The sequence below is a fragment of the Pseudorca crassidens genome, chromosome 8, assembly GCF_039906515.1.
Source record: "Pseudorca crassidens isolate mPseCra1 chromosome 8, mPseCra1.hap1, whole genome shotgun sequence".
NCBI classification, from domain to species: Eukaryota; Metazoa; Chordata; class Mammalia; order Artiodactyla; family Delphinidae; genus Pseudorca; species Pseudorca crassidens.
The window spans coordinates 46,641,283-46,655,578 of NC_090303.1; positions in this window are offsets into that span (position 1 = coordinate 46,641,283).

Consider the following 14,296-nt stretch of genomic DNA (forward strand, 5'->3'; position numbering starts at 1 on the left):
CGCAAATGGCCCGACTGCTCTTGAGTTCCATGAATCCCTCCACTGTATTCTTATATTAAGTTACACTTTTTATTGTTAAGTTAGTTTGAGTGGATAATTTTTGCATTCTTTAGAGTACATTTCATCACTTCATTTAAGAGCGATCTAAATAGTTTTTTTCATTTATAAGAAGTAAAAAGCATTTTGAAAGCTTTGGTCTGAGGAGTAACATAAAACTTATGAAAAACGCAAACGCTTCAGTCTTTTGAATAAAAAGAGCAAAATGGCAGAGTAGGAAGCTTCCCACTCTTGTTCTCCCACAGAAACATGGAAAAACAAGCAGAAACAGTCAGAATCAATTTTTGAGAACTCTGGAAAACAGTTGAAAGTTTACAGCAACCAAATGAGCGCTGAATCAAGGCACTGCAAAATAGTAGGAAGGGCTGCTCTCGCCTTTTGAGATCGACCGCACTCTGTAGAGTTTGTTTCTCCCAGGGCCTCTCGCCTTCTGAGATGACCCACACTCTGTCTGTGGCATGTGTATCTCCCTAAAGAAATCTGGTTTCCTGCCTGTTCTCAGTGCAGAGCCTTCTTGCCTGCCTGCTTATATCCTTCACAAGTGTCCTATATTAATAAATCTACTTCTTACTTATCCCTTTGCCTCTCGCTGAATTCCTCCTGTGCTGAGACTTAAAGAACCCGAGTTGCATTGAGTCCTGAGACCAGGTGTGTGGTTTCAGCTGGGAGATTGTGGGTTCAAGTCCAATCTGGAGTGCAACTGGGTTCGAGTCCCATCTGAGGTGTGATTGGGTTCAGAGTCCCAATCTGAGGTGTGCGATTTCATCTTTGGAAGGCCACATAAGAAATTGGTAAGAGTGGCTGCCTCCAGAGAGGTGACCAGTTCCCCAACCAGGGATTGAACCTGTGCCCTCGGCAGTGACAGCACAGAGTCCTAACCACTGGACATCCAGGGAATTCCCTAAAACTTTATAATTTGGTTTATTAATAAGTAATAGAAAAAAACTTTGATATCTGTAACGTACATTATGTGGCAAAGTTTATCAGCCCAGCTATTTCCCAATCAAATTGATTTTCTGCTATCTTTATTTTATGAAGCAGTCTGCCCATTAAATTCAAAATAGCTGTGAAAAAAAAAGTAGGAAGATTTTGTAGTGATTTACTTGCCCTTCCACTACCTCTACCCCTGCATGGGGACAGTCTTATAAAATGTCAGTAGTCTTAAAGTGGCAACAGTCTTAAAGCAGCAGTGGTCATAAAGCTGTTGCAGTCATAAAAAGGCAGCTATCTTAGAACGGCAACAGCCCATGTTTCCACTGTGGGACTGTTTCCGTTCTGGAGGGAGCAAAGCTGACCCTGCTCACACATTGTTGTAAAATCTGTTCTAATCTGTTGGGGGGTGCTGTGTACTGAATTGTGTTCCCCAAAATTCGTATGTTGAAGCACTAATCCTCACTGTGACTGTGGGGCCTGTGAGGAGGTGATAAAGGTTAAATGAGGCAATAAGGGTGAGACTCTTGTTCAATAGATTTAGTGCCCTGTAAGAAGAAGAGACACCAGAACTCGCTCTCTCTATTTCTCTCCATCATGTGAGGACACAGTGAGAAGGCAAACTAAATTGGCAGGTACCTTGATTTTTGAATTTCTAGCCTCCAGAACTGTGAGAGAGAATTTCTGTTATCTAAGCTATCCAGGCTGTGGTATTTTGTTACAGCGCCCAAGCAGACTAGTATGGGGACAACCTAAAGGACGGATGCTAGGTGTTCCACTCTGTCTCCCCTAATTCAGAACTCAGGAGAAAGAGCTTGAAAATACTTCAAGCCAAATTAACAATCCTCAGACACTTGGGGCAGAGATTATGGTTGAAACATACAGTAGACTGTCTAAGGCAAAAACTGGGGAGAGTTTCTTTGGGAAATTAGGACATTTAAAAGCAGCTATGTGTATGCGGGGATTTAGAAAGCCGTGTACATACCCAGGGTAAGACACATGCTCAGAAAACACCTGAGAAGACCCTAAGCTTTTCCTTAGGCTAATCTCTTGGCACAGTGCAAGCCTGGCAAGTTGAAGATCAGAGCCAATTTGCCAAGACTTGTAGGTTCCTAGGTTTCAAAGAAATTTCTATCAAAACACCAGCTGAACACAAGCTAAGGAACAGAGACTAATGACCACATTGACAAAGAATGCAGTCTTTGCAGTAGTAGTTTGGGAACAACATTGAACAAACTGACTGCTACAGCCTTCAACAACCAAAAAGTAGCAAGCCCTGTGAGAGGGAGAGAATCTGACTTCCAGGTACCATGCTACAATAGAAACTAAATAGTTTTCATCAAAAAAATCACAAGGCATACAAAGAAACAAGAAAGTATGGCTCTTTCCAAGGAATGAAATAAATTGGTAGAAACCATCTCTGAGGAAGTCCAGACATTGGAATTACTAGACAGAGATTTTAAAACAACTGTGTTAAATATGCTCAAAGAACTAATGGAAAACATGGACAAAGAACTAAATGAAATGAGGAAAAGGATGTATGAACAAAATTAGAATATCAATAAAGAGAATTATAAAAAGGAACTAAAGAGAAATTCTGGAGCTGAAGACTACAATAGCCACAACTTGGACAAACTTGGCTTTACAACAAACCAGCTTTTTATGCAGAAGACTCCCATTGGGTGATGACATTCCTTAACTCAGGTCATAAAATTTGTCATGGTTTAGTGTGATTTAGTGGAAATATCTTGGACTTTGAAGTAAGATTGATGTGTTTGAATTATAGCTATAAATAAAAATAACAATGACTAAGATTACTAACTAAAGTAGAGAAAGCTCTAAGAAGGAAGAACTCAGAGTCTAGGACTTGTCACATAATGTGTGCTACTTACTTGCTATTATATTAGGCACTGTACTAAACAGTTAACTAACTGATTTATTTTAATCTTCATACCAACTCTCTGAAGTAGGTGTTATCAACCTTATTAACTGATAAAGAAACTAATCTTAGAGATTAAGCACTTGTAAGTAGTAATAACAAGGATTCCAACCCAGTTTTTTAAAACTGCTTTATTGAGGAATAAGTGACATGAAATAACTATATATACATAAGGTGTGTGTATAATATGGTATGGTGACAGATGTATACACCCACGAAACCATCACCACAGTCGAGATAGTGAACATATCTATTGCCCCCAAAAGTTTTCTCCTGTCACTCCCCACCCCATCCCATCTCCAAGCAACCACTATTCTACTTTCTGTTACTATGGATTAGTTTGCATTTTCTAGAGTTACATAAACGGAGTCGTACAATGTGTGCTCTTTTTTATCTGGCTTTTTTCACTCAGCATAATTACTTTGAAATGAAGCCATATTGCATATATCAATAGTTCATTTCTTTTTATTGCTGAGTAGTATTCCATTATAAGAATATACCACAATTTGTGTATCCATTCACTTGCTGATGGACCTTTAACCCAATCTGACCGTAAACGATGCAGCACTCTCTCTTCGGCTCCCTCACTTACCATGTGGTCTTGGGAAACCTAATTATTCTCTCTGCTGCTCAGTTTTTCTCACTGTAGAATGGCAATAATGTGTTTTTTTTGCCACAGGATTGCTATGAGTAAATCAAATAATATGTGAAAGCACTTAGTACTGTGCCTGGCACACAGTAGGTGCTTATAAATATCATTCATTTTTCCCCAAGAAAGAAAAATCTCCAGGAAGGGAATAAGGAAAAAAATATAGCAGTACATGCCTATCTGGCTCTTTCTTCCGGTATTTTCACCTAATTCTTGAAGATTTCTCACTTTAATTTCCCCTGCTTGCATTTCATCTGTACCCCATGAATATGATGTTCCCCTTTTCTCTCTGACCCAAATACGGACACAGACTCTTTCTTTTCCCCAAAACATGACTGAAATAGTGATATTTTCACAAAAATTAAGGGATATATTAAAGGGGTCTAATTACATAAAACTAAGCAGCGTAAAAATAGTCAAGTTTCCTAGATGCCTGCTCCCATCCCAAGTAATCCCAGCAAAATAAGTCAGAAAGCTTTTTTTTTAAATTTTTATTTTGACATAATTTCAGACTTTACAGAAAAGTTGCAAAAATAGTACAAGGAAACTTCATACAACTTTTTCCTTGATTATTGTTTTAAAATTTTAACAACTCGAAATATTTTCTTATTCTTCTGCCTCCAAAATTTAGGCTAAGAGTGGCTTGACAGAAAATACTCAATTAACTCAATATGGTAATAAATATAACAACAATAACAATTCCAAAAATTGCTTACTGAACCTGATAAGTGCCAATCTACTCAGTGTTGAACTTGGACTATCACCTACTCCTAACCGTATAGGACAGTTACTATTATTACATTCATCTAATAGATGAAGATATTGACACATAGAGAGTTTTAGAATCTTGCCCAAGGTCACACAGATAGAAATCTTGTCCTGCTGAATGCAAATGAAACCAACAAGATTCCTGACGCATGTTTTTAATGCTAATCTTTTAAATGAAGTATCTACAAGCTACAGCCTTTTGGCTAAATCCAGCCTGTAAAAGAGCTTTATTTAGTCCCAGATCTGCTTGGGCAAGGATCACCATCCTCTTATACAGATGAGTGGGCACAACCGGATCTTCACTCCTTCCTAACCTGGCTTCAGTCTTTCAGTTATCTGGTCATCTTCTCTCACTGACTACTGTGATTTCTTGTCCTGCTCACAGAAAAACACCAGCCTGACTCTAAGTTCCAACTTCCCAAACACCATTTGGTCCTTCTAGTGAGGGTCTCAGGTCTATAGGAAATACCTAAGTGCCCAATAAATTTGACAGGCAAGGTTAATCTTCACCAAGTGGGGGCATTTCTGGGGCATTTTATGATGACTCACTCCAGACATATTAAATGATAAAAACAATACTGTGCATGTGATCAAAGGGAGCAAACCTGAGGTGGATGTAGTGATGCATTGCTCTGATCTCCCTTCAGGACTAAAAGAATTATTCCCCTAGCTATCGGGAGTGCTGCCAACAGACAACCCTCAGCTGCCAACCCTCTCAGGGAATTGCCTCAGGTGCAGCTACCTGCCTCAACTCAAGACCACACCTTCTTTCAGGGCACCCACAACCAGTGACTAATTAGCACAGGGGTATAAAAACCAGCCTCCCAACCTCAACCTGTAATATTCTCTAGGGCCGTTCCACCATCAGAGTTCCCCATGGGGTTGACTAAAGCCTTTGTTAAGACTACATCATAGTTCAGTTTCTCCTTCCGTCCAGTCTTGCTTCTTTCTCTTCCCTTTCGCAGTCATTGATCTCAAAAGTACTCCCTAATAAGCTGTATGTATTCTGATCTCTGTTTCAGAATTTGTTCTCTGGGGAACCCAGCCTATGACAAAACCTAAAGCAAGGACATGTCCAAAAATGTGTAGTATCTACAGGGATTGTATCAGAGAAACCAGTCCCTGAGAACAATGTTAGCAGATGACAGAGGGAAAGCAGAATTCTTTCCTTCTGTTTGGGCAGAACTGCCTCTATATACAAACACAGCACTAATCAGAAGAAGCAATTAGTATTGAAAGAAAAATAATGAGCCATAATATATAAACAATTTAAATAGAGTTTAAGCAACTGTGAGAGCATTATCAGTCAAGATCTCATTCCTTATTCCCATGTACATTAGACTTTGGTCAAGGGGGAAAAGACAGGGGTAGGGGTTAAGGATGGAAAGTGGAGGCTGGTAAGTAGGAAGATAACACTTTATAGTTGAAACCTGAAAGATCTAGATGGAAATTGAAGATGGTATACAAAAACAGAATAGAAAGAAACTTCTAGAGTTCAGAAGAACCAGAACTCTAGTTCTGTGAGGAGACCAGAATTTGTACTCTGTATAAAATGTGGAGAGGTTCTAGGGGCAAGAAGCATGCCCATGTGGGGCAGGAAAGAGTTGAAGGATAGAATAAAGATGAGGAAAGTTAACTAGTTTTGCTTCTCATGTGCAAATGGCCATTTATTGTGTGGTTGGTTTTTATCTTTGAAGTACAGACACATCCCACAATTTATTAACATGAGTGAGTACAAAGCTCCCTAGAGTATGAGAAAGGAAATGAGAAAAGAGACTGTGCTCCAGCTTACCAAGCTCCCAGCTGACTGAAAGGCCTCTTCCCTTTTCTGCCATTATATGTTAAGTATGTTTATATGAACTGTTGTGATACTGTTTTAACATTGTTTCTTTAGGAAAATGCATCCATACTTCAAGTTGGATCACCTTAAAATGAGTGTTTGAAATGCACCTCACACAGAGATAGGGGACTTCTGGTTTACTAACATTAGCGGTCTAGATGTTGCAGATAAATAAAATTCAGGTGGTAAAACAGTGACTTGCCAAAGGCATCATGATCAAATTAAGCTAAGATTAAAAGTTCATGCACCTTCATTCAGTCTGTAAAACTTCTTTTTCTCTAAGGAGCATTTGTCTTGAAGAGATTATTGGGGAGGGGGGCTAGAGGGGAAGGAACAAACTACCATAGTCCAATGAACAGACCACTTTCTTTTCTTTCTCTCTCCCTCTTCTCCTTTGCATTTCTATTTCTCTTCCAATCTATTTCTTTCCTCCTCTGTCTCTTCCTCTTCCTCTGTTTGGTTGGGGGGGGCGGGTGGGGATTTTGTTTTTCTCCTCTCCTTTTTCTTTGTTTTCTGGTCTTTCACTGATCTCAGTATTTGGCCTGGCTCTTTTGATTTTCTAGTCCTTATTTTTATACGTGCCAATCCTAGTAGAGAAAGGAATGTCACTATTACTATCATTTTTTAAAAAAACATTTACGTTCTTAACTCTTTCTGGCTCTGTGCTAAGCATTATAAAAAAGGAAATTGTGTAGACAGTGTGTGACTTCCAAAAGTATATAATCTATTTTGAATTCCAGCTGTGATTTTATAATACCCTCACGATTCTTGACTTTTGTTTGTTTGTTTCTCAGTCCCATTAAAAATCTGGTGATAGCAATGAATTGCCTCCCTCCAAAAATGCATAAGTCACAAATATACCCAATTTGCATGCAATTTCAGAAGGTGCAAAAACTCCCTGAACCCCTTAGGAGTTTATGACCTCATATCAAGAACCCTACTGTTGTCTCAATACATTTACAAATATCACACAATTTGAGATAGGAGTGGTATCTTAAAACATAATCCATTTTAATTCACTTCATTAAGAAAATCAATAGGCTGTATATAACAGCCATTTTTTTGTGGTTGCAGAGGTGAAAGGGGAAGAAATGTTTTCAAATTACAAGTATATTATAACATTATCCAAAAGGAAGAAACATTTATTGAGTACTGCCTACTATATACATACCAATTTCCTACATGATACAGCTGTTGTAAAAATTATATGTCTATTACATGTCTACAAATATACAACTATGTACATATGTATTATATATGTATACAACATATGTGCTTATATAATATATAAAGCATATATATGTTAAATTTTCACAACAGCTGTATCATGTAAGACTCATCAGATAGGGAAATTGAGCTCAGTGAGATCAAATAGCTAATTCAGGTCATCTGCTAGTGAACAATAGCTGAGGATTCTAACCCACATCTAACTCCAGTGCCCCCTTGGAGGATGATTTCTTATTTATCTTTTCTGCTTAACACAAAACTTAGCACATAGGAGGTATTCATGGAAACTTGAATGTTGATTGAATTAAACTGAACAGGGTCAAGTACAGAACCCTGTAGTAGATTCCTGGAGACTAGAGACCACTCTCCCCACTGCCACCCCCCATTTAATTTCATTTCTTTAGAGAAAAGGAATGGGACATTCTAATAAGTTCTGAAGAGTAGAGGGAGTCTACAAAATCGCAGAGAAATGTAGTAATTTTCCTCTGTTCATCAGAGAAATATGTTTCCAGCAGTGTGAGGGTAACAGGCTTGAATATGCCAGTTTTCATTTGGAAGGAGTGTACTGCAAAGTTAATGCAATATTAAGTTGAGGAAACCATTTTCAATTTAGTGAGTCCTTTGAATATTAAAGGAAGCATCCTAACTGAGGCTCCTGAAATATAAAGAACAATTTGAAACATGCCTAGGAGGAAAATACAGCAATTTTAGCATAAGGAAGTTCTCAAATGAAGTCTAATTTTAAAGGAAAAAGAATCTCATTGATTGAAGAAATTGTTCAGAACATATATGTACATACTCTGAGGCTAGCTAATGAAGGAAACCGTAATTTGAAGAGAGTTGGTGAGGAAAATGAAAGTAATATCAGAATGTGGGCACCTCTTAGATAGAGACTGATTATACTTTAAAAGAATGTTTAGGAAAGCTAATAAACACTCAACTAAGTTGAACAGAAAATACATCAGAAGTAACTATAATCTTAGAAGCCAGTCAAGACAACAGAGTAATGGAGAATCAGTGGCTGTTTCCTTGATTTAAAAATAAGCCCATCCGTGGGACTTCCCTGGTGGCGCATTGGTTAAGAATCTGCCTGCCAGTGCAGAGGACATGGGAAGATCTTTCTGGTCCGGAAAGATCCCACATGCTGTGGAGCAACTAAGCCTGTGTGCCACAATTACTGAGCCTATGTGCCACAACTACTGAAGCCTGTGCACCCTAGAGCCCACATGCCGCAACTACTGAGCCCGCTTGCTGCAACAACTGAAGCCCACATGCCTAGAGCCCATGCTCTGCAACAAGAGAAGCCACCGCAATGAGAAACCCATGCACTGCAACGAAGAGTAGCCCCCGCTTGCCACAACTAGAGAAAACCTGCGTGCAGCAACAAAGACCCAACAGAGCCCAAAATAAAATAAATCAATAAAATAAAAATAAAAATAAGTAAGCCCATCTTGACTTCAGGTCAGGGCAATATCATGATGTATAGTTTCTGAATTTTTCCAATCTTTTCCTAAAAACATAGTAAATAACTAGAATAGCAAAAGAAAAATTCTACTCACAACATCCTCCAGAAGACCAACCAAAACACCCCCATGAACCTCAGAACACCAGTGGGTGCTGCCTTACCCAAACCACAGATGATGTAGGACCCATACAGGACATGCCTAGGTTTAGCAGCTATGCAGAGCTAGTGGAGGAGAAAGAAGAAGTTTTAATGGTTCTATGAACATTGCAGTACAACAACTGCCAACGAATCCTAAAAGAGAGAAAGTCCCTCCTTGAATGGGATTTTCAGCAAGTGAATATTGTGAGAATAACAGTGAAAAGGAGAAGGTTCCAGACTCCGATTATGGGTGAGTGGAATAAAAGTTACACAGCTACACACTAAGGGACTATGGAGAGATCAGAAGATACTGCAGTGACTTAAGTGCTCAAAGAACTGAGAAATATCTAATAAAAACTCCTTTCCTAAGGAAAATGCTACTGTGAAAAGAATTCAGATTGATCAGGACAGGAACTCTGAGGGCAAAGAGAGAAAAGGATCAAACTCTTTGGGGAGAGGTAGGACTCCAGAGAAGGCAGAGCTCAGAAAATGGGTATAACTACACAGAGTGGTGGTTTAAATATATATTTGTGTATCTGTCTGTCTGTCTGTCTATCATCTATCTTTGTGATAACAATAGAGGAGAGAGCTCCTAAGCAGTAAAGATAAGAAAGGTACCATGGTGCCTCTCAATCCCCTACAAGGCAACCACTTTCTAAAAGCACAGTACACTCAAATTGTTTATATGTGAACAACAGAAAAGAATATTGTCAAAAACCAAACATACTATTATATTTTAAAAAATGGACTAAATAATGCATTCCAGACCATATACAATCAAAAAGCAGATAAAAACTAAATAATATAACAGAATTATCTAAAAGAAATTAAGAAAACAATAAAAACTATAAAAGAACAGTACCTCCCTGGTGGCACAGTGATTAAGAATCCGCCTGCCAGTGCAGGGGACATGGGTTTGAGCCCTGGTCCAGGAAGATCCCACATGCCACGGAGCATCTAAGCCCATGTGCCAGAACTACTGAGCGTAAGCTCTAGAGCCTGCGAGCCACAGTTACTGAGCCCACACGCCACAACTACTGAAGCCCGTGTACGTAGAGCCTGTGCTCCACAGCAAGAGAAGCCAGCACAATGAGAAGCCCGCGCACCACAACGAAGAGTAGCCCCCGCTCGCCGCAACTAGAGAAAGCCTGTGCGTGCAGCAATGAAGACCCAATGTGGCCAAAAATGAATAAATAAATAAATAAAATAAAAAGACAGTAATTTAAAAAAACTATAAAGAATGGCTTGTATTAGAATTAGGGAACTCAGAATTTAGAAGGCTAAACATCAGTTGGGGATGGATATGATTCAAAACTGAGCTTAAGTCACTGTGAGGGCTGGTCTGTTTCCAGTTTACCCTTCCTTACTCATAAAGTGTGTCCCTTTTTGGTCCCAATTGAGATTTATACATCTCCTCTTCCCTGCATGGCTAAGAACTCCAATTTTCCTCCAGTCCTTTGAAATTATCAGAAGTTTTGCTCAAATTCTCATCTTTTCAGCTACTGTTCTCATATAGGCAAATATCTCAAGGCTGAAAGCAATGACACATACCAGGCTCTGGGATTCCCTTATTTTCTGGATAAAATCCCCATAAATCCTCACTTCCTGAGTGAGGATTCTTCAAATACCTTTACATTGTTCTGAAACAACCTAGTCCACCATTGTCAGAAACAGAATTTGGGAAATAAAGTTGACAAAGGAGGAGAAAGAAAAAAGGAAAGAAAAAGGATTGGAAAGAAAAAGAATACAGAAGACAGGAAAAGAAGATCCAACATAAGTACAATTTATGTTGGAGGAGGAAAATAAAAGCAATAGAACAAAACAAATACAAAAATCCAAAATGCAAGATTTTCTTAAAATTAAAAAAAATCGAACATCTATATTGAAAGAGCACACCATCCATGGTCCATTGGAAAATGAACCCAGAATTGTCAACACCAATACGTACTCTGGTAAGACTGGCCAACAAAGAAAAAATTCTGGATGTTCAGGCACAAAGAGCAAGTCACTTATAAAGGAAAAATAAAATCATATATTCATCAGGTTGAGCCACAGCATAGGACAGTAGGGAAACATATTTAAGATAACCAAGGAAAGAAAATATCAAACAGTGATTTTTATACATACCCAAACTTGCTTTTAAGTATAAAAGTTACAGAAAAACAAAGCAGTTGTGAACATGCACGAACTCATGGAATGTTGCTCCTTGAGAAATCTACCTGGAAAACAATCTTCAGACAACCAACAGATCATAGGAGATGCTTCAGCTAAGTGTCAGGCACATAATAACTTGCCAATAAATGTTACTTTAACAAATGGATAGATATATGGATACATGGTTTAAAGAATAAACTTACGTATTTCAGGATATACCTGGTAGGGAAAAGGAAAGGGTCATCCATATTACTAGTTACCAGAGAGCTAGGAATATGAAGTCAAAGAATCTTAGTTCTGAGAAAATTTTTTTAGGTCAAGATGAATAAACTGTGTCAAAGATTTGCCCAAGACGCACAAATGGACCATGGATGAGCCAGGAAATAGATCCAGAGTTTTCTGATGCTTAGTGAAGTTGTCTTTAAAAACTCATGCACGAGTTTGCACCACTCATTGCACCACCCTGGTGGTCCAATGGCTAAGACTCTGCGCTCCCAATGTAGGGGGCCTGGGTTCTATCCCTGGTCAGGGATCTAGATCCCACATGCCGCACTGAGAGTTCACATGCTGCAACTAAAATACCACATGCTACAACTAAAAGATCCCTTGTGCTGCAACTAAGACCGGGTACAGCCAAATAAATAAATAAAGTAAAAACTCATTCATTGACAAAGTGTAACCTTTAAATAGCATTATTCATTTTTTTTCCCCAAAATAAACTAGTCCAGTTTTCTGTATCCCATAGTAAAATGTTTACTGAAAACTGGGCCACAACATCTTTTCATCAACTTCAAAAATTTACAACAACAATTTATTTATTATAGAAAAATTCACTTACAATCTCATCATCTTTACCTTTTATTTTGTTGAGCGTTGCATGATTTCACGTCATTTAACATCATAGTGTAACTTTTGTCTGTCCCTAATTTATTCTCCCTTTATATTTTGTTGATATAAATCTTAAACTTGCCAAGCTGATTAGTTACAGCTCCTTGGTACCTCTTGAAACCTGAAGGCAGTGTCATCAGATGAGGTTTTCATTGGGTGGGGAAAAAGAGGAAATGAGAGTGGGAGAGAACTGCTGTGTGCTGAGGAGAAAGTAGCCATGAGTAAGTAAACTGGAGGTAAATATGTTTGGCCTTATAGATCAGGCCTCTCTCTCCATCCTCCTCTCACATCCAGTTTTGGTATCTCCATATGGTATTGCCGTGGTCCAACAGAGCTAGGGGGCCGCATTCATAACAATGCCTAAGAGACATGGTAACCGGAGGCACTACGTAGCAGAGGGCAGACCCAGGTGTTGCATATATGATGCAAAAGCAAGTAAGATCACATCTAGTAGAGCTTCTGCTGACAGAGCAGATTTTCAGATTTTGTTATGTCAAATATATCCCCGATCCTAAGTAAACCCCTTGGGGAGGAAATAAAAACTTTCTTGATTTTGTGATAGAGAGATAGGGGCCAAAGATATTTAGTTTGAATATTAATGTGTATTGTGTATCTAGTTATTGAACTAGTACAAATGGATTAGTCTCAGATAGTTCATAGAATTAACTTAAAATTTTACTAATAGCAATAAGTTTCTGATAGACTGCTTGGATTCAATTCCCAGCTCTGTCACTAGCCACCGAGTCATTTAAGAAAGTTATTTCACCTCTCTAAGCCTCAGTTTTCTCATAAAATGTGAAAAGATAATAGTACCTAACTCATAGGGTTGTTGTGAGAACATCATGACATAATGCATAAACATCACTGTAGTACAGACATGGGCATCTATTAATCCTTTTGTAAATGTTAGCTGTATTACTGTTAGTGTCACTTCTAGGGGTCTAAAAAAATGGTGAGTACCATCATAGAACATCTGACTAGTTTTTAATATAGCCGCACCAAAAGGAGTGTTTTTACACTAGAGAGGAAGGCATACCCACACACACCCCCACACACTCACTGAGTATGGTGTAAATTACTTGTGATAATAATCATGATCTTTTCTCCAAACCAGGAGTTAGCAGACTCCAGCCCACCATCTGTTTTTGTATGGCCCACAGCTTAAGAATGGTTCTTGCATTTTTAAATAGTTGGGGTGAAAAAAAAATTAGAGTTAATAAATCTTGGCAGGATAAGACCAGGATATCATTTATCAAGAAATAGAATAAAATTTTTGTTAAAAGCAGAAATTTCCCTACGGAGGATAGGGTCTTTCTATAGGAAATCTATTTGCAGTGACTAAGAATCTATAATGTAGTGGTTAAGAGCTCTGGGACCAAATTGCTTCACAAGCTTCAGTTTTCTTCTCTGTAAAATGAATATTAAGAACACTGTAGACATAGAATACAAACTTATAGTTACCAAAGGGGAAAGGCAGGGAGGGATAAATTAGGAATTTGGAATTAATAGATACACACTACTACATATAAAATAGATTAAAAAAAAACACCCACCTTGGAGGGATATAACAATCAAATTATGTAATGTATTCAAATTGCTTAACATACATTTTGACAGTTATGCCTTCAACAAATGTTAGCTGTTGTGGCTGCTACTGTTGTTGGTATTATTATTACTACTACTACTATTATCTCAGGCGAGAGATGTAAAGACCCCAGTTCTCCCTGACCTTTGGCTTCCTGTGGTTATTGTACAATGGATTTCAATACTGTCTAATCCTTCAGGTGATGGTGGCTTTTCCTTCTATCCCATCTCACTCCTCTGGGTGTTAAAGACCCTCTTTATCCAGGGGTTTTTGAAAGGAAGAGTGTCCAACAAAAGACCAGTACCTCTTGGTACACTGGCATCTCTTTGGTAAATTTTTGCACTGTCTTCTTGGCTCTTCATTCTGTCTTGGTATCTGATATAAAATTATCATCATTATTATTGTTGTTGTTATTTGATATCTTTGGTTCTTGACTCCACAGCCCAAAGTTCAGTCGTCTTCTACTGCACACCAGGCTCCCAGAACCCTTGCCTGAGTCTCATATGCCAGGGCCTATTTAATTGGGATCATAAAAGAGCTGGGTCATGGAGTGTAATAAATAAGGGTTTTGGAATTGGGCAGACATGGGTTCAAATTCGTGTACCACTGCTTGCTAGTTTTATAACTTGGGTCCATTACAAGACCTGTGAGACAAT